Source organism: Hydra vulgaris, chromosome 14, assembly GCF_038396675.1.
Source record: "Hydra vulgaris chromosome 14, alternate assembly HydraT2T_AEP".
Classification (NCBI taxonomy): Eukaryota; Metazoa; Cnidaria; class Hydrozoa; order Anthoathecata; family Hydridae; genus Hydra; species Hydra vulgaris.
In genome coordinates this window covers 5,529,438-5,551,298 of record NC_088933.1, presented here as the reverse complement: position 1 = coordinate 5,551,298, position 21,861 = coordinate 5,529,438, and the positions used below count along the sequence as shown (strand labels likewise).

The window sequence follows — 21,861 nt, the reverse complement described above, 5'->3', positions numbered from 1 at the left end:
AAGGGATCCAGAACTACAGGGTTCGTATTTTTTAATGTCTTTTTTTAAATATAAACCCTTTTCTTAGACTTTTTACTTTTCCCTGTGTTTTAAAATATTAGATGATTGTTTGCAAGAAATTAATCTTTTCAAAATAAACTTTTACTTGGAATATTAAAATAATAAAAACAATTCTAATTCAATTAATACCATCATTAAAACTTATGATGGCAGAACACACACCAATTGTAAGTACTTTTCTGCTACAATAAGTAAATTTGGGAATTTAGACTTTTTAAAATCAGTTATATCAGCCGCCATCTACTGGACCGAGGAGCCTAGCATAGCCTATCGTAAAGAAAACCATATTAAAATAATTAAAAATAATTATTACCGATAGGGACTATGAATAAACATATATTTAAAAATTACGTGATTCAATATTAGTAGGAAGTTATAGAAAAATAAATTATTAAAATTTAAATTAGCAACAAAATAGTAACCGGATTTTTATAAACAACTTAACCTAAAGCATTTTGACGATAGTGTTCAATTTTGAAATCAATATCTTTTAATGAAAAGCCAAGTCATTTAACTAATCTCATTCAAAGAGCAAAATTTTTTATAACGCTAAAGATAAAAATAAATTAATATGAGATATAAAAATTGATTTGTAGTAATATAAATGTTATGTTGGCTTATAGTGAATGATTAAAAACAGTTAGTGAAACTACCTGTAATCATTTTTAACGATAGACACCAAAGGAAAGGTAAGCCAAGCTGTCAATCAACACAAAACATAACATCAATAACATCACAACAATTACGCAAAGCATTAGCAAACAGCTTGAGACAATTGTTGGATCACATTACAGTAAATAATAACAGACATGTTTTCTGTATACATATAACTATAAAAGGCCAGACAACAGACATTAAATATATAACAGTAAGGGATTGTCCTTAACTTAAGCAACGCAAAATATATTTAAAAAACAGAAGAAGGAGATATTAGGCTCCTTTTTTTAAATTTAAATTTATGCCAAAAATTAGATAATGTTTTTAATAAAATAAAATATTTTCTTATTAACAGGTTGGTATTTTTTAATTTTAATTATGTTATTTATTTGAGCTAATTTAAAGTGCTCATATTACCAAGTGGTGTGGTTAATATGAGCATTTTTGCTACTTTTTTAAAACCTCTGTGTTTTTAAGAAAACATTCCGAGTGTCCAAATATCTAAGTTAATCATAAATAGGGATCCCTAATATTGATTATTCGCACTTTAGATTCAGCATAATTATATATGAAAATATACTAATTTCCGCTGAAGGTACTCAAATTAGCCAAATCATCCCTACACTTACTGTTGAAGAAGAGCAAAAATTATTTACAAAAAAAAATTTATGTATATATATATATATATATATATATATTTAAATATATATATATATATATATATATATATAAATATATATATATATATAAATATATATATATATATATATATATATATATATATATATATATATGTATATATATATATATATATATATATATATATATATATATATATGTATATATATATATACGCACACACTGAACACAAAATAGAAAACAAAATTTATTTACAAAAAACAAATATATGTATATATATATATATATACACACAAAAACTTTCATGTCTACAAAAAACATTTTTTTTAAATTGAAGACATGAAAGTTTTTAATAATTGCGCCGGAACTTCGATCCCTATATGAGGGGTATTAGCCACCCCATCTAAATGATGGGTGGTCAGACGCCCCCACACTGAGTCCACTTCTGAAATGACCAATGGGTCAAAAATGGGACTTCTTTTGCCAATTGGTTTTATAATCATAATACGTAGGTTTTAAAAATAAAAATAAAAATGAATATATTTTTCTAACTGAATTTTATCATTTTAATTTTAAATGATGGAGAAAAATTCTAACTAAGAAAATTTATTACTTATAATCAAGCAAGTGTTATAGCAATTGAGAACTTATATTTACCGTTTGGTGTTTTATCTTAACAAAAAAAAAAAAAAAGATCTAAATACTCTTCCTGCATGCTAAAAGATAAATAAAAACACGTACAAAAGACATTTTCAATGAAATTTCATCTTTGCCATTTGACAGCTCATCAAGATGGAAAAAATTTGTAAATATATGAACATTTGAATTTTTTTACATAAGTATATGTATATAAGTACATAACATAAATACATTTACATAAGTAAGAAAAAATTAAAAAAAAGTAAAAACAAAATGTTGTGAAGACTTTGTAATAAATTTAACCTAAATTAAAATCTAAATTAAGAACAGTACCCCTAAAATACCAACTCGCCTTAGAAGCAGAACTTAAAGAATTAAAAAAGAAACTTAACCAACAATTAAAGATTTTAAATATTATTGGGCTAATTTTTAAACAATCTAGTCTTATCTTTAATATATATATATATATATATATATATATATATGTATATATATATATATATATATATATATATATATATATATATATATATATATATATATATATGTATATATATATATATATATATATATATATATATATATATATATATATATATATATATATATATATATATATATATATATGTATATATATATATATATATATATATATATATATATATATATATATATATTATATATATATATATATACATATATATATATATATATATATATATATATGTATATACATATATATATATATATATTTATATATATATATATATATATATAAATTTATATATATATATATATATATATATATATTTATATATATATATATATATATATATATATATATATATATATATATATATATATATATATATATATATATATATATATATATGTATACATATTTATATTAAATATATTAACAATTAAATATATTTATATAAAACCAACAATTAAAGATACATATCTTTATTTATATATACAACATATCCTTGCTTTTCAAGCTGTTGCTTTAGATATAAAATAAGAAAAACAATTTTAGTGTTGTTTATTTTTTAATAAAAAGTAAAAAAGGAAATCTAAATAATAAAATCAAACTTACTTAATACTTTATTGCTATTTAAAAAATTGGTACGCTATTATAATGTTTTGAAAGTGTTTTACCCAAGTGAAAAACTACCAAAAGAAAATTATTCAGTTACCGGATAATGAAGTCGACGAAGCTATATCAAAAGATATTTATTACTTGTTTTCTTATTAAACAAAAAACAGAAAATTAACAAACCTCAAAATGACAAAATTATTAAAGTACTTTATATAAAAATTGAACAAACATAGTAATAGTGGATTTAATCCAAAAATAGAAAGAATCTTTTAAAAAAAAGTTTACTGCTCTCAAATCTTCAAAAATTTCCAACTTACAATTTTTTAACTACATTTATCTATAATAAAAAATGAGTTAATGAGTTTCCATTACTTAAAGTTGATCCAGAAGCAACTAAAATAAATTATGAAATTAAAAAGCTTATTTATATAATCCTAACAATAATGATGAAATAAACAATATTTATTGCTTGGAAATGAAAGTAACAAATGTAATTCAAGTTTTTTTTTTGTTTTTTTTTATAGATTACTCACCTCCCAAGGCCCGAGGGGAACCACTACAGTCGAGGAGGCTACTCATTTATTTGTGCTTTTTATTTTTTTTTTTAGTTGTTATTCGTGGTGTAACCCTCTCTCAACTCTTTAACTCCGAAACACGAACCTTCCCGAGCAAAGCCGCTGCGCGGAGAAACTAAGTTGAGCGCGGTACTTCCAGGGACGTGATGGGAGTCGAACTCCGAACCTCTCGCTTACAAAGCGAGCGCTTTTACCACTACACCACTACCGCATCAAAATAAATGTGCTAAGTTACCTGGTGTGGCTGATGCAACTGAAGTTATAACTAAATTAAAAATATAAAATAATTTTTTTTTAATCCCAATGATTATGTTTAAATTAACAATATTTATTGATTCTTTTTAAAATAAAATAAAAATAAAATAAAAGACATTACTATTTGCTGATGCACCAGCTGATGATACCACATCTAACTGATAAAATTTATTAAAATATATAAAACATATTCAATGATCTAAAGGAAGCTCTTAAATCTACAAAATCTAAGTCCTTACTGATTCCTATTTGTCTGTCTAAAAATAAAAATTGAGATAAAATTACTAAAAATAAAATTGCTAATGCAACATTCGTACTCAAATAAAACCTAAATGATAAAACTTACTTTAGTCGCTGTCACCTTGCCTGTCTATATTATATTATTACATTTAATATTATTTAATTTTTAAAAAGTGCTGAATAAGTGGTTTCAATTTTTCATAACTCGTACCCTTTTAAATATTTGTGTTAAATCACCCCTTCTTCTTCTGTTCTCCAACGATTGTAAATCCAACTTGTTCAGTTTCTTTTCATATCTGTATCTTTTTAAACTTTTAATTCTAGAAGCTCTTTGTTGGACACTCTCTAGCTTTATCATGCTTATCTTTATCATGCTGCCGGGAAGGATTCCTGATGGAAGATACGTAGCAGTTTAAGACTAGCGCTTTGTCTATGCGTTGGGTCCAGATTGACAAATACTTTATTTTTACATGCCTCCACTTTATTTAAATCTTAAGCAACACTTTAAACTTGTTTTTGGTATGATGAATTAACTACTTCAATAATTCGTAGTCATAGTCTATTTTTATTTACTACTATTTAACCTGAAATGTTTGAAAATACAGGATTTTTCTCACCCATTAGCATCAAATACTTCTCCAATACTTTCATCATCTTCTTCTTTAATTTCATCCTTACTTTTTTCGTTTCGATTCCTTTAATCCAAACACTAGTACAATTTTTTCTCTTTTGACTTTTTCTTATTCTTCAGCTGAAACTGCACTTAATAATCTCGTTTCTGAATCACTGATAGGGGGTGCTCCTTTTCTTCTTTTCTTGATAAGAGTACTAAAGAGTGGTTTGTTGTTATTTTGATTGCATTGTTCAGCTAACTGTTTTTTTAAACTTTTATTTTCGGTATTTAATCTTTCATTTTCCTTCTCGACTTTAATAATGCGTTCGATTAACTCCTTTCTAAGTACTTTTACAGCAGTATTAATTGCTTGAGCTGTATCTTTTGATACTACCATTATTAAAACTTATTTTAAGACATATGCTCAACTAGGCTGCAATCGTTAAGCTGCCATGTTGAATAAATAATTATACATATATTTATATATATTTTTTTTATATGGTTATATATATATATATATATATATATATATATATATATATATATATATATATATATATATATATATATGTATATATATACTAGCAGTAAGCAACCCGTAATACGGGTTATTAGTTTATATTATTCATTAATTACAATTTAATTTTTATTTATTTTCTCGAATGAAATATAGAAAATTTATAAACTTTTTTAATTCTGCTCACTTTTATTTTTCTAGGCTTCGTAGTTAAACATAATTTTTGGCTTCATTAAAGATACAGTTAACCTTTTATTTTGCAATGTTCGAATATTGAATGTGCAAATCATATGTTAAAATATGACTTGATTTTTATGGATAGATCATCCAGGTCTTATTTTTAAATTGCAGAAAATTGTTTTGGTAAAATATCCAGTATATATTATCTCCCTTAATTTTGCTTTTAGCTAAGTTGTTTTTTAACTTTTTTTATATTTATAAGAATGATGTGTAAAAAAAAACAAATATATCAAAAAAGTTATACCTAAACTTGTTTGCATAAAAATTGTTTTGGATGTCCGGAAAAATTATAAGTTGAACAATATACCCGCAAGGGTTCCGGATAAGACTTATCCCTGTATTCGACTCCTATAGTTAATAATAATTACAGTTTGAAAATACTTTAAAAATATATAATTAAAAAAAAAACACAATAAACGAATATATCGAGTTACTTTATAGTTAACGTATATCAGCATATACTTATTTCTGCATTCATCCAATCCAAATTTAATCTAATGCAGAAAATATTTAGCAAAAAATGTCCGCAATATATTTTGCTTTATGCTTGTCTTAAATATTAAAAGCTTTCATTGAAACTTTTTATTAATTTTTGTATCGGTCAGGTTAATGATAAAAGCAAGTGCTTTTACTCAACAATTTTGAACTAATTGTCGCGCTTTACGTGAATACAAATTTGAGCAATATCGATAAAAAAATGTATTCATGTAAAGCTGAGCAATTAGTCTAAAAGCGCTAAGTAAAAGCAATTGATTTTTTTTACTCACCCAGCATGATGAGCTAATATATATATATATATATATATATATATATATATATATATATATATATATATATATATATATATATAATTTTACATATATATACATATATATATATATATATATATATATATATATATATATATATATATATATATATATATATATATATATAGATATATAGATATATATATATATAGAAGATAGATATATATATATATATATATATATATATATATATATATATATATATATATATATTTATATATATATATATATATATTTATATATATATATAGAAGATAGATATATATATATATATATATATATATATATATATATATATATATATCTAAGTCAAATACCTTTAAAATGATACACAACACTTTAAACAGAGAAAAATGGAGAAGCGTTATCTTTTTTTTCTTTCTGACTACTTCTAACAGAAATTTTTTTATTTATCTAAGAAGAAATATACATATAAGTACAGAGAAGCAAAATATGTTTACTGAATTTTACACACATATAAACTTACCTATTAACAAATTACAGTCTGAATAATGTTTAATGTTAAATACATAAACAAAACTCTAACTAAAAATAAAACTGAATATTCAACTTACTAAAATCAGTAACACTTTGACGGTATAAATTTAAAATCATTCTAATAACAAGAATAACAAAAAAGTGACTCAAACCAAAAGCACTTCATTTCTTTCCAAATGCAAGAACGTGAAAGATTCAGATTAAAAATTGTTATTCTAAGGGCTACTCTAACGTGGTTAAACTTGATTTGAAAGGTACCGCAAAAAACTTTTGAAAAAAAACTTACCCAAAAAAATTTTGCGCTATGTTGAAACAAAAGAACATATAGACACAAAGAAGACAAAAAATATATACAAATACTGCATCCTCATATTAAAAAATATCTATATATATATATATGTGTATATATATATATATATATATATATATATATATATATATATATATATATATATATATATATATATGTATATATTATATATATATATATATATATATATATATATATATATATACATATATATATATATATATATATATATATATATATATATATATATTATGCGGTAGTGGTGTAGTGGTATAGCGCTCGTTTGATAAGCGAGAGGGTCCGAGTTCAATCCCCACCACGTCCCTGGTAGTACCGCGCTCAACTTGTTTCTCCGCGCAGCGGCCTTGTTCGTCAAGGTTTGTGTTTCGGAGTTATAGAGTTGAGAGAGGGTTATAACCACTATTAAGTAGCCTCCTCATCTGTAGTGGCTTTATTGGCCTTGAGGAGGTGAATAACAAAAAAAAAAAAAAACAAACATATATATATATATATATATATATATATATATATATATATATATATATATATATATATATATATATATATTTATATATATATATATGTATATGTATATATATATGTATATATATATATATATATATATATATATATATATATATATATATATATATTATATTTAACATTAGGCAATAATTAAGATTGTTATTTGTTGATATGTAAGTTTAAATGTGTGAATATTTAAATAATCTTTATATATATATATATATATATATATATATATATATATATATATATATATATATATATATATATATATATATATATATATATATATATATATATATATATATATATATATATATTTATATATATTAGGGTGGGGCAAAGGATAACAAATTTTCCAATCAGGGTCTGAGACAAATGGAAATCAGTGCTTTTTTTGAAAGTCATTATTACACAAAAAATTCTCTTATAATATACATCATCGTTTTCTAGCAACTTATTCTGCAAATTATCGCACTTTCGAGCCTTTCTCGGATATAGGTTTTCGCCTCTAATTCCACATTTTCGTAAGAAAATAAAGCAAGTAACCAACATGGCATGCATTACAAATATCAAGCATACAAATGTTAAGTATAAGTGTCTTATCATCCAGAAGTGGAGGTGAAGCAAAGATGGCCTTGTTCCAAATGATAATGTCTATGTATGACCTGCGCGTGAAGTTAATTTTGATCAAGATTTTGTCAAAACAACGAATTCTATCATCGGAATGTTCACTACAAGCATGCAAAATTTTTTCACAGGCGAATTTTGAAAACTATCATCATCACCAACAGCTACCACCAAGATGTTTTCCGGATGGCAAAAGTAGCTGTTGTTTTGCAATACTGTTGCAACGATCTTCTGATCAGGCTTGTCAAGTTTCTGGTAAAGCGACAACATGAAGATGAAATTCTTGGCACCATCTTGACATGTCAGATGAGATTTGAGATGAAACCATGACGATGCATAGAAGTTCAGTATGAATGAAACAATTTGTCGAAGGGAATATGGAATATGAAGGAATATGGGAAGGACATTGTTCGCAAACATACAACCTCAACAAACGGTTGGCTTTAGTTAGCCATCTGGCATGACTGACTGCACCAGGTTGAGCAGTTTGCAAGTAGTCAATATAATTGTTACTGGCTTTGTAACCACGTTGAATTAACAGACGTATTTTAAGCAGGTACAACTGATCTGTACTCAGGTCCCTTATTAGGGTCTCATCAATCTCAGCAACGTAACCTGATACAGGAGAGAAAACAATTATAGGTTTATGTTGAGGATCAAATTCCATCACGCCTGCTAATTATCCTTTGGAAGTTTTTGGACCAGTAGATTTCCCATCATTAACTTCTATTAGTTTTCTCAAAGGCGATTCATTTGTACGCAGCATACAAACTAACCATTGAAGTGGTCTTTGTAGATATTGTTCAATTTTTCGGATTATACCATTACTTTTTCTACATTAACATTGGTTCCATTGCAAACGAGTGCTCTTAAAGTTGTTTTTGATTTAGTACTTCTAACAACCGATAAAAAATTTTTTGAGATGTCGTCAGATCTGCCTGATGCTGGAACAACATGTTCGACAGTTTCAGTTTGGGAATGAAACCAAAGCATAATGTCTAACTTACGTTGAGTCGATCCTACACGTGTAAGAGTAACATCAATCTTACCATCAAAACGAAGACAAACAATTTCTTGATATTCCTCTGCATGACTCACAACTGACTTCATCCGATATGTAGATCTTTGACGGCGTAGTTTGCTGCGATGTATAGCATTTTTAGGGAAAAGAATTTCGGGGTCTTTCAAGGCAAATTTCACAATTAAAAAGGCATCTCGATTGCTACTTTTAGAGCAATTAATAGCTTTACACAGTTCTGGATAATGATTTCTGTTTTGTGCACATCTGCTGCCATCACTATCACTGGTCTCATCTTCTGTTATATCTGAATCGTCTATGTAGCTACCACCAGTGTCTTGACTTTCTGAACTCTTTTCTATATCAACATTATCAAAATCTTTACAAGTAGAACTGCATTCAACGGTTTTCAATTTCGTTTTCTCTAGGAACATTGCCGCTTTCCTTTTTCTTTCTTCTGACTTCTGCAGTTTACCTGTCACCACTGGATTGATATTTCCAATCACCATTTTTCTGGTAGAGTTCTGGTCAACCATGAAATTTCACTCATTAAGAGGAATCTTTCTGTCGACTGGACATTTACAATCTGCTCTATTTGTAATTCAATCACTAACGCATTTAAATGGACAAATGTTAAACAAAATGCTGAAACTTGACAATATCTTTTGATATGTCTCAGAAGTTCGCTTTGCATCAGGATATTTTTGTAGATCATGCCCTTTTTCAGTTTGCTGTTTCACCTTTTCCATTACCCCCTTTGTCGGTTAGCTGTTTCACCTTTTCAATTACGCTATCAAACGCAATCGTAGGTATGCTAGCTGTGTTATAGATCTCAATCAAGTCTGTCGCAACAATTCTTACAATGTCATTAACAGATTGGTACTGCTGTGTCTGGTGGAAACAATATGCACTGAAAATGTCATATTTTTTTTCAGTTCTTTCGCAAAACCATACACTGAATGTCGACTTGTACTTCTTGTGTTACAGCTAGCCATATCTAACTTGCTACTGCCAAGTTGCAACACAAATTAGAACCAAATTTTCAACATCTACAAAACAAATGGTATCTAAACTAACATTAACTATTACTACCTTTAGGTTTCAATACATACAAGTCATTAATTAGCCATTCAGAATCACAAATAATCACAAAACATAATATTGTACTATCGTAAATATTTTACAATATTTTGTTTAAAGTTGTGACCCCACGACATGGTACTAAAAATTAAAACAGCAATTTTCTTGATCAGTTGATGGGCGAGCATCAATTTACTATTGTCTGCATGAGGCAACCAAAATTTGACCCACCCTAATATATATATATATATATATATATATATATATATATATATATATATATATATATATATATATATATATATATATATATATAAGTAAAAAACACTTATCTAACTTTTATCTTCTACTTTAAGTTTCACGATTGCTGGATCATCAGGAAGAGTTACTAAATCTCAAAAAAAATTCAATTTATAGAAAAAAATATTTTTCAGGAAGTTATAAATTATTATAAAAAAAATTTTAATTACTATATATTTTTTTGTTAACGGGAAGTTACAGAAAGTAATTATTAAATAATTTTCTATGGAACGGGAATAGTTTAATTTGGTGCCTACATTTAGAAATTAATTCAGATTTTTTATTTAATAAATTTTCTTGATTGAAATGAGTAATTATTTCAAATTTTTCTTGCAAACATAGCATACATTGTTTGGAAATGTTATTATAGGCAGGGGCAGATTTTAAAATAGACCATTGTAAATTAAAGTTTTTTTTCTTTTAAATCCCAAATATATTTTGACAGCGTAGTCTCTTTTGAATATTTTTTGTGTTTAAACGATTGTTTGTGGTTGGCATAACGTTTTTTCCATTCCCCCTCGGATAAGCCAATATATTGTTTATCAGGGTTATTTTGTGAGGAAACAATGCACTTGTAAATTACATTTTTGCTGTTCAGGGGGTTGAACCAAATTATGTTTCTATTTCTATTACGCTTTTTTGCAATTTTCTTTTCAAGTTTTAGCTCGAAATTTCGAAAGCCACTTTCTTTAAGGGCATCTTCATAAACGCGTTTAGAGGAGTTTAAAATATTTTCATTAGAAGAGTTTTTGTTTAGCCTATTGTTAATTGAAATTGGAATTTGTTTTAGAATTTGAGGGGGATGGTTCAAATTCACATTAATATACAATAATTCGTCATTAGGTTTTTTGTAGGGCTTATAGGAACTTTCTGAGAGGTTAAATGTGACATCAAGAAAATTAACTATTTTTAAATTTATATTTATTTCAATTTGGAAGCCAATATTTTTAAAAACTTTTATAATATCTTTTCTAATTTTTTTGAGTTGTTTTTATAATAATTTATAACTTCCTGAAAAATATTTTTTTCTATAAATTGAATTTGTTTTTAGATTTAGTAACTCTTCCTGATGATCCAGCAATGGTAAAACATAAAGTAGAAGATAAAAGTTAGATAAGTGTTTTTTACTAATTTATTATTGCTCTGTTCTTTAAGAACATTGAGCACTCTCTTTGTAAAATACACTAGCATAATTTACATATATATATATATATATATATATATATATATATATATATATATATATATATATATATATATATATATATATATATATATATATATGTATATATATAAATTTAATATATGAATATCAATAGATACGAATTCTCTCAATACTATTTTTTTTATTTTATCTAAGAAATTGTCGCTTGATTATTGATACTAGCATCTTCAGCTTTAATTACAAATTATTAATTAAATTAAAATACAAACAAACGGTAACGTCACTTTTTTAAATTTCGCTTTAATTGGGCTTCTTTAATATTACGTAGGTATAAAAAATATGGCGTCCAGAGTTGCGTTTTTACATATTGACAATCATCTAAATACATACCTTCATTTTTTGGTCCGCATTTGTTGAACTGAATTTCAATTGCCTCTCGAACTCTTCTTTCAAATTTTTTGGGTTCTACTTTTAACGTCTTTCCTTGATCCCATTTTATACTACATGAACATTCAATTTTATGATGCCCAATTGCAGATTGTTCTAGTTTATCTTCAAAAACATTTTTTTGGAGTTTTTTTGTTCTTGTTGCTATTTTCATTTTTGTTTCGCCGATGTATTTTTGTTCACACTCGCATTCTATTAGGTATACTCCGGGATGGCTATTTGATGGTAGTTTTGTTTCGTTGCGTGAAGTTAGCAAAGATTTAAGATTTGCACTAGATTTAAAGACTGCCCTGTAACCTGCTTTCCTAAAGATTTTTCGAAGTTTTGGTGATGATATTGGGATCCACGGTAGTGATATAGTTGGCATGGTTGCTTCGTTGTTAGATAAAATTATTTCCTTATTTGAGGGTCGTTTTTTTACAGCAATATTTGCAAGGTCTTGTAGTTTTTTCTTATCGTATCCATTTTCAGCAAACACATTTATTAGGAAATCGATTTCTTTGTTTAAAAATTTTTCGGAGCAAATTCAAATTGATAAAGCTCTATGAATAAATCCTTTAAATATTCCCTCTTAGATTTTTGGATCGTGGGTTAAATTGGGCTTAATCTGAATATATGTTGTTGCTTTTTTTTTACGTATGTTAAAATCATAATTACCTTTTCAATTATTGGTTATTTGGATGTCTAAAAAAGTCAATCTTTTGTTTTCATCTTCCATTCAATTGTGTATTTGATGGCATGATGTTGACTGTTTAATATTTGTTGAGAACGGATGGTATTATCTTTATTTGTAAATCTTGCGTGGCTATCATCTACGTACCTGATAAACGATTTTATTTCTAACGGTGGATTTGAATGAAGCGCAATGTCGATTGCTTTATTTTCAAAAAATTGCAAGAAACCTTACGCAAGTACTACCATGAGTGAATACCCTATGAAAGAAAAATGAGAACGAGAACGTCGAAAGCAAGTAATTTACTTATTTACGTTTTAATAGTTTTATTAATTACTAAATTAAGGTTTTTATCATAGATTATATTAATAATGAATATATCTAAAACAATGCACAACAATGAAGCTAATTTAACAAAATTAATATTACCCCTTTTTGAAATTTTGAAATGTAAAAAAATGATTATAATTTTATGACTCAAATAGATATTAACTGCTTAATTAATTAGTATTATAAACCAGAAGATTTTGAGAGAAAAACTTAACAAAGATTTATACATTTTAAGTATAAATATTCGGTCAATCAGCAAAAATTTTAATTCATTTAAACATTTTATTATTCTTTAAACTATCTTTTTGACGTAATATGTATATCAGAAACTTGGGAAGATGCAAATTTGCCCATGTCCAAAAGTTCCCTAAATAATGTAGATTCATACAAAATGATAAGTCAACCACGCGTAATCAGCAAAGGAAGTGACGTTGCAGTATACATTCTTGATGAATTTGAATTTAAAATTTTACAGCACATATTTAAAAACAAATAAACATATCGAAACTTTGTGCATCGAAGTGTTAAATACTACTGGTAAATCGTTTTTAATCTCCTCATTGTATCGACCACCATGTGGTAAACAAGTCAACTTCCTTAACATCTTCAGAAATTTTATGTCTTGAATGAGTAATTAAAACAAGCATGTTTGCTTCGCGGGAGATACAAATATGGACGCCTTATGTTTAAAAAAATTTGCAAACAAAAAAAACGTTTTCAATTTACTATTTGAATTTAATGTAATAAACAGGATGTTTAACCCCACACGCATTATTAACCACTCGTCTTCTGTGATTGACAATATTTTAATAAACGGTTCCCTAAATGCTAAGTTTGAATCAGACCTTTTTATTGCAAACTTTTCTGATCATTTTCCAGTTTTCCATATAGCACGCGAAGTACTATCTAATATTGACAATAAAAATGCTTCGTGACTTACAGAAAAATAATGAATATACTTATTTTAAACAATTATTATTATAAATAAAAATACCTGAATAAATTTAAAAAAAAAACTGCAAATAGAACGATGGGATAACGTTTATTCATCAACTGATCCTAATATTGCGTTTAATAATTTCTCAACTTCATATCAAAATATCTTCGATATTATTTGTCCAAAATTAACTACAGAAATAAAAAACAAAAGATATAAGAATCCATGGATGTTAAAAACATTAATTAAACCATCTGAAAAAAAACAAAAACTTTACGTAAAATTTTTGAAATCAAAACCAAAGATGATGAAAAAATCTACAAAAATTATAAAAACTTTTCTTAACATAATATAAAAGAAGCGAAAACAAGGTATTTTTCTTATCAGCTTAATAAGCATAAATTCGATATTAAAAGGACTTGGGCTGTTATAAACCATCTAACAGGAAAAGAAGAAAAGAAGCATAGTTGCTTACCACGGTTTGTAGGTTTAGGGATGTCAATGAAATACCTTATGAAAATCCTTTTAGCTGCTAATTGTGTATACTAATTGTAGCACAAAATGAGTAATTTTAAAATCCTGCATTAAAATCCAACGGACTTATTTGACATTTAAATTTTTATCCAAAAGTGTTCTTTTTATATTCGGTATGGATAGCTTTCATGACCAAAATATTTGTTTTCGTGAAATTTTTATAAAACGTGATATCTAGATCTGTAAAAGTAGGGACTTTTTATTTTTATTCATTTATTTTCTACAAGACTTCACCTTCAAGATATATAACAATTTTCTTTCTGGTAATTGATTAGAATACTCTTCAAGGAAAGACACGTGGGAAAGCTAATGTTTCAAACCTTTTTTTTCTAAAACAAATTATGTAAAAAATCTTTTTAGTGCAGAGTTTAGATTTTCTTGCTGTTATATTCAGTTACACATTTCAGAAAATGCTTGGTATAATCAGGGTGGGAAGAATCTTGTTTGTACCTATCCCAATGAATCTTGAAGTTCGAGTGCAAGGCTTCTGTTGCCTGCTTACTGAAGAGACACAATTTAAATCTTTTCTTCTTGATAAACTCAAGTACATGGAAAAATTTTGCATGCGCTTTCGAGGTAAATAAAATCGAAAGTTTAATGTAATTTAGGAATTATCCAATCTTCGATTCGTAGTCAGGGTCCGAATTCTTGGCAAAGCAAGAAGTCATAACATCCTTGAATAGCGTAAGTGTTTGAATAAAGCTAAAAGCTTGAGCAAAATTTTACTTTACTGAAAGCAGTTGGAGTTTATTCACACCTCTCAAGAGCTTCATGCAGTCAATCCCATTGAAACGACCACCATGAAAAGACTGGATGGGAATGTGAAGTGATGAGGAGCATTCCTTGGCATTGGGCTAAAAATCACAAAGGACGAGCTAGTCGTCAGGAAATTCGAGTATTAGTAAGTGAACAACATTTTTGAAGTACTTTAATTTTCCCAAATCTTCTCCTGCTGATGAATTCGGAATGTTGTCTTCTGATCTCACCAAAAGTTATCAGGTGGCCAGAGTTTTGGAGATTTGGTGATGAGGCATCACACCAACAACATGGATGCTTGCTGCTGTAAGACTGTACTCCGCATAAAATGCTTGCCAGCTTGAGATCGAAAGAAATGATGAGAGAATCCTTCTTATATTCTTTTTGAACTTGAATGAGATTCAAAATAGCCTTCACGGTATGGTAGCTCTCTGAAGTGTTTTCTGCAAGTGCTATCAGGATTTGTTGCTTTACACTTGTTGCTTTGGTTGAGGGTTAAGACATCAGTTTGATAGTTTTCTGAACTTGGCTGTTTGGTGGCGTTTCATGTTTCTCCAAATCAATGTGAGTGAAGCTTACTTTCAGAAAGGAGCCTCCTCCATCAATTCCCAACTTCAAAATTGCAGATTCTCTTGTTTTTCGAGCTAATTTAAAGTCTTCACTTAGTCTGCTGAGACTTTGGCAATGAACCACCTGACATGATTCCTTCTTCTTTTCTGCCAGAGTCATGCTGTTGACAATAAACTAATCATAAAGCTTTTGGCCAGTTTGAGCAAGCTTTAGAGGGAAACTTGGCTCCACTAATCTTATAGGACTAATTTGATTCACAGCTGAGCCAAGTTTTCCAATTCCATTGTTGGACAGTCCAGTATTCTGCTGTATTTGAACCATACTTTCTGTTGTAAGTGGTTCTTTAAAGAGTTCTGACCTGATGATGGACCTAAACAAAAAAAATAGAAAGTTCAAAATCAATCAAGTGATTAAACTATATACAGATTTGAGAATTTAATTTAGAACCAAATTTAATAAGAATATTTTTTTTAAGTAGAATAAATTAGAACCAATTAAGAATATTAAAGGAGTATTTTTAATTTACTTTATTTTTGCCTCTCCCTATTAGCTGCTCTATTAAAATAATTGATTGACAAGTTCAAACGTTTTTTTAAATGAAATTAACAATATTATATCAGCAAAGCATACTCTTCTTATAGACAATATCTTTTCTTTTGGTTGACTAAGTCTGATGGTTCCATTAGGAGAGACACTTTTAGAAGCGAAAACTGCTTATTCAACTTGAGCTGCTCCTACAGGATCTGCAGCTGCAATTTTCCTCAGATTTTCATGGCGAGTTCCTAAAGTGTAGTTGCGAGGAAGCAAATGTCCAAAAATTGAATACCACTTTGTGCAACGTTTTTCAGTACTTTGAGAAGCGTGCTGTGGGAGTTTCGGCTCTGATTCTTGGAATTTGCTGAATAGATGCTTTTCTTTTCCCTTAAGCCTGACAATTTGGCAGAATAAACACTTACAAACATTAGAAAAACGAGTTGCATGTTTCATTAAAATTGTCTCAAAGTGGTAACGTTTTGGCACAACGATTGTTTTCCTATCACAAAGCTTTCTTATCTGAAATCGGCATGAGATGCAAGTTGCCGAAGGCACTCTCTCATTATTGAAATCAAGATCTTTCTGGATTTGTTGAAGGATTTTTGATTTCTAGTTTTTGGTTAGCTCTTGGTCACCCTTTTTCATGCAAATGACAGAAACAGATTTTCTGCATTTTTCATCAGTCTTTGCAATTGTTGGCATCATCAAACTTAACAAATATATTTACAAAAACCTTGTTTACAATTTTTTTCGTTTTGTACAACTGTCTCCTACGGAAAAAACTCTGGATACGGACACAAGCTTTGAGCTTTTGAAAATTTTCTTGAATCAAAAAGTAATAAATGAAGTTTTGAAAAAAGTTATAAAAATAAGAAAACTTAAATATTTAATTGGCAACATATCTTATTTATTAATTTTTTTTACAGTGCATGTTTACTGCATGAAGTTAGCACTGACAAAGTCTGAATTTAGATTATTTAGTTTATAAATACTTGGAGATTTTTGCGTTAGGATGTAAAATAAAAATTGTAAAGAGTGAAGCAAATATCAAGAATGTCAAGAACTTAACAAATATTTTATTTAAGTAAGCCCCTCTCTTGCTTTTAACATTTCACAACCAAATTAAACATTTAGTAAATTTTTTGGGAGAAAAATCCAACACTAGTAAAATAATGAAAAGATAACTTAACTTGAATTTAATAAAGCAATTATTAAACTTAAACGCAGCAAGTCATTTGGATATAATGGTATTTCCAGTAATACAGCTATTTATATTAAAGATAGCATTTTATTTAATATCATCTTTATTTTAAAATTAGATATTCTCTGACAAACTTAAATTAGCCAAAACTATTCCCATTCAAAAAAAAGGCATGTTTCTAACTACCGACCTATTTCTTTACTTTCAGTTTTTTTAAAAGTATATGAGAGAGTAATTTATAATAGAGTTATTAAGTACTTTGCATTAAACGATTTATTATACAAAAATCAGTTTCGATTTTAAAACAACTGCTCTACTGAACATGCTATTATTAAACTTCCTGACCAAATATGTCAGTTGTTTGATAGTGATGAACTGGTATTAGGAGTTTTCATTGATCTTTCCAAGGTCATTGATACTGTTAATCACAGTATTTTACTTTTCAAGCTAAAATATTACGGCATAATAGGCTCAACATGTAAGTGGATTCAAATGTATTTGTCTAACAGAAAGCAATTTGTATTACTTGAAAAGTCAGGAGCCCTTGATATTACGTGTAGAGTTCCTCAGGGTTCCATCCTAGGTCCATTATTGTTTTTAATATATATTAACGATATGCATAAAGTTTCCCAAAAAATATTTACAATGATGCATGCTGACAATACAAATTTATTTTTTAATCATCCTGTTGCAAAGACTTAGTTTGAAATTACGAATATTGAAATAGAAAATTTTAACCTCTGGTTCATAGCAAATAAGTTATCTCTAAATTGTAAAAAAACTAGCTTTACCCTTTTTCGTAAAAAAAAAAAATCAATTAATTTTCTGTTAAAGCTGCCTAAACTGTTTAGTAATAAAAATAAGATTAAACGTGTTACGCAAATTACATATTACGCAAAATTTTTGGGAGTGCTTTTTGATGAAAATTTGTCATGGGGAAACCATATTAGTCTTCTTGAAACAAAGGTGTCTTCTGTAATAGGTGGTTTTTATAAGTAAAGACCTTTTCCCGATAGTAAATCACGTAATATGCTTTATTTTAGTCTTGTGCATAGTCAGCTTTCGTACGCAAATATTGTATGGGTCAGCACCCATAAAACAAAATTGCTAAAATTGCAAAGTCTTCAAAACTACGCATGTAAAGCAATCAATTGTTTAAATAGGTTAGTAAACTCGGCCTCAGTGATGAAACGCATGATGGTTCAAGATATCGAGAAACTTAACACGTTACAGACATTAATTTTTATGTATATGTATAAATACAATCTTCTACCATGCATTTTTCAGATAAATTCTTGATATTATTTTCTGAAAAATATAATCTGCGTTCAAATACCAGATACGACTATCACCTTGGAAAAATTAAATCACAGCAGTCAAATTTTTGGAATTTAACCAAAAATTATCTAACGGCGTTAATATTGGCCAAAAAACTTACGATTGCTAGTTTGCGCGAGTTTTTAAAACTCACAGTCATAGTAAGTGGATCCCATGAAAAAATAACTTTAAAACTTTAAAAGACCAATTAATATTGAAAGTTTTTGCGAGTGCCTTCAATCAGTGCAGCCGTTTTGCGTTAAATTTGAGTGACATTTAATTTATCAGAAAACAAGCATATGGATCATGCTAGGTTCATTAGCCTCCTTTTCTACCATTGTTTTAATAATATCTTAAGAGTATACTCTCACATAGATAACATAATATCAAATTGATATTTGCAAAAAAATTGTAGCAAAAAATTAGACACTTATTATAATTACAATCCTAAACGAAATTCAATTATTGAAAACCTAAAAATCTAAATGTTAATTAATTTTTTAAACTTAAGATTTGCTAAAAAGTCGACATTGAAAATCTCTTAAAATATTTCAAAGAAATTGTGCAATGTAAGTAATATAATTAGTAAATATTAAAGACCAATTCTTCTTGAATCTGCTTCCATAAAAATTATTTTAAATTGGCTAGTAGTTGGAGGTCGTTTCAACATCGTTGCAGGCAGGTAAGTCGTCAAGTCACCAAAAAACTCACCATCATTTCGTTATCACCAAAAATAATTTTTATACATTCATTTTTTAATTAAGCCAGTGCAAACCTTTTAATAAAAAGCCTTACACCTGAGCAGCTTTGCAAGTCATAGCACTTGCAGTACTAATTTTGCAAGTCAATTCATTTGTGGTACTTATTTTGAAATTCACTATACTTGCGTTGGTATTGTGCCATGGTATTATATATCGCAAGTGCCATGGTATTATATATCATGGCACTTGCGTTGGCATTTTATATATCATGGCACTACCCAGATAACCTTAACCCAAACGTCAAGGTTTTTAAGATCAAAATACATATTCACTTCATACATGAAACGTCCCAACAGGTAACATTCCATTGCTTATAAGAAAAAAAGACTATATATTGGTGTCATTTTTACTGATACTCCTCATTGTAGTACTGTTAAGCAAATGGCTCGTGAACTAGGCAGTATATCAGAGCTGCAATCAGCAGAATTGCAACAAGCAAAATCAAAAACAATCATCTTACTATAAATTTTAAAATTATTACAAAAGAAGGTCTTCACATTACCAACGTTTGCTCGACGTCTAAAGAAGAAAAAAAAAAGACTTTACAATTTTTTTATTTTACTGAGATGATTAGAATGATAAATTGTCAACAGAGCTATAACTTTTAACTATAACTTATAACATGTAATTTAGTTGTTGTAGAACAAATATTTTATGAGCAACTTGCTTTATAATTTTATTAGTTACTCTAACAGACAAGTTAGTATAAGGTCTTTGTAATTTTACTGAAGTTACAAGTTTTGTAATTTTACAATAAGTTTTCAGATGTTCCTTCTTCATCCACGCCATCTTTACCACTGCCATTTAGCGCCAACAATTTTTGTGAAGATCATCATTAGTAAATTATTGTCTTTAAATTTTTATTATTATTTAATTTAATTTCACTTGTTAAAGGTCTTCCGTATATTAACCGAAAATGAAGGCAAAGAATTGTTTTATTTTGCATTACAACAGCAAACATATTTGTTAAACACCATACATTCACTTTTTTTCTATGCAAAATGGTATGCATTTAGATATCAAAATGCAAAGATTTGACAATGGTATTGGGGGGAAGAACGCAACTATTTCTACCTGATGCCAAATAGACTTCTGCCCACCCAACTTAAGGTATTTTAATCATATTTCATGATGGCCTGGTAGAATATATTTTAAAGACCCAAATGAAAATTTAAAATCTTAATAAAATTTACCTTTTTTAAAATATATAGATTTTTAATATATAAGAGGGTGTTGTAGACGCCGTCTAACGCCCCAAAACAACATTTAAATATATATTTTATATATACTTATTCTTTATCGTTTTTTAAATACTGAAAGTTGCACGAGTTTTGCTAAAAATTGACACAGCTATGACATTTAAAGCAAGAAAAATTCTAAACTTGGTCACCGTTTTTTCAACAACTCCATATATTAAAACTTCAGTACTTAAACACTTTATATAACAAAGAACATATATAACTTTTCTTAAAATTGTTTGATTTTGATAATTTGTTTACCTTTCAAGTACTGTTTTGAAGCTCTTTTTAATGATATATAAAAATTTAGAATTTGATTAACTTAAAAATTTAATGTGAAATAAATTTTAAATTTATTAAGTAAATATTATAAGTAAAATTATTTTACAAAATATATTTTAAAAACTATAAAATCTTTAATAAAATGTCAATTAATAAATATATAAAAACTTTTATAACATTCATATTTTCACATACTAAATAAAGATCAAGTCTTTATTAAAAAATTGTTTTTTTTTAACCAAATTTAATAAGTTATAATTTTATTTAAATGACTGCCAACTTTCTGATAATTGGTCAAAAATTCTCATTGAAACATCCGAGATAAATTCATATTTATCTTTTACTTTATTTATAAAAAATCCACAAAGGGTCCTTTGTGTGATAGGTTAATATTTAGCTATAGATTTTT

General features: G+C 27.3%; 1 long non-coding RNA gene across 1 annotated transcript in view; it reads left to right on the top strand.

Annotated features, from left to right (window-relative positions):
• The first annotated feature begins 935 nt into the window (after nt 1-935).
• LOC136090638 (uncharacterized) overlaps nt 936-21,861 on the top strand; it is a 43,769-nt gene continuing 22,843 nt past the window's right edge. Inside the window, exon 1 of the long non-coding RNA XR_010643592.1 lies at nt 936-1,072. This is a non-coding gene — a long non-coding RNA (uncharacterized LOC136090638). The remainder of the gene's footprint in view (nt 1,073-21,861) is intronic.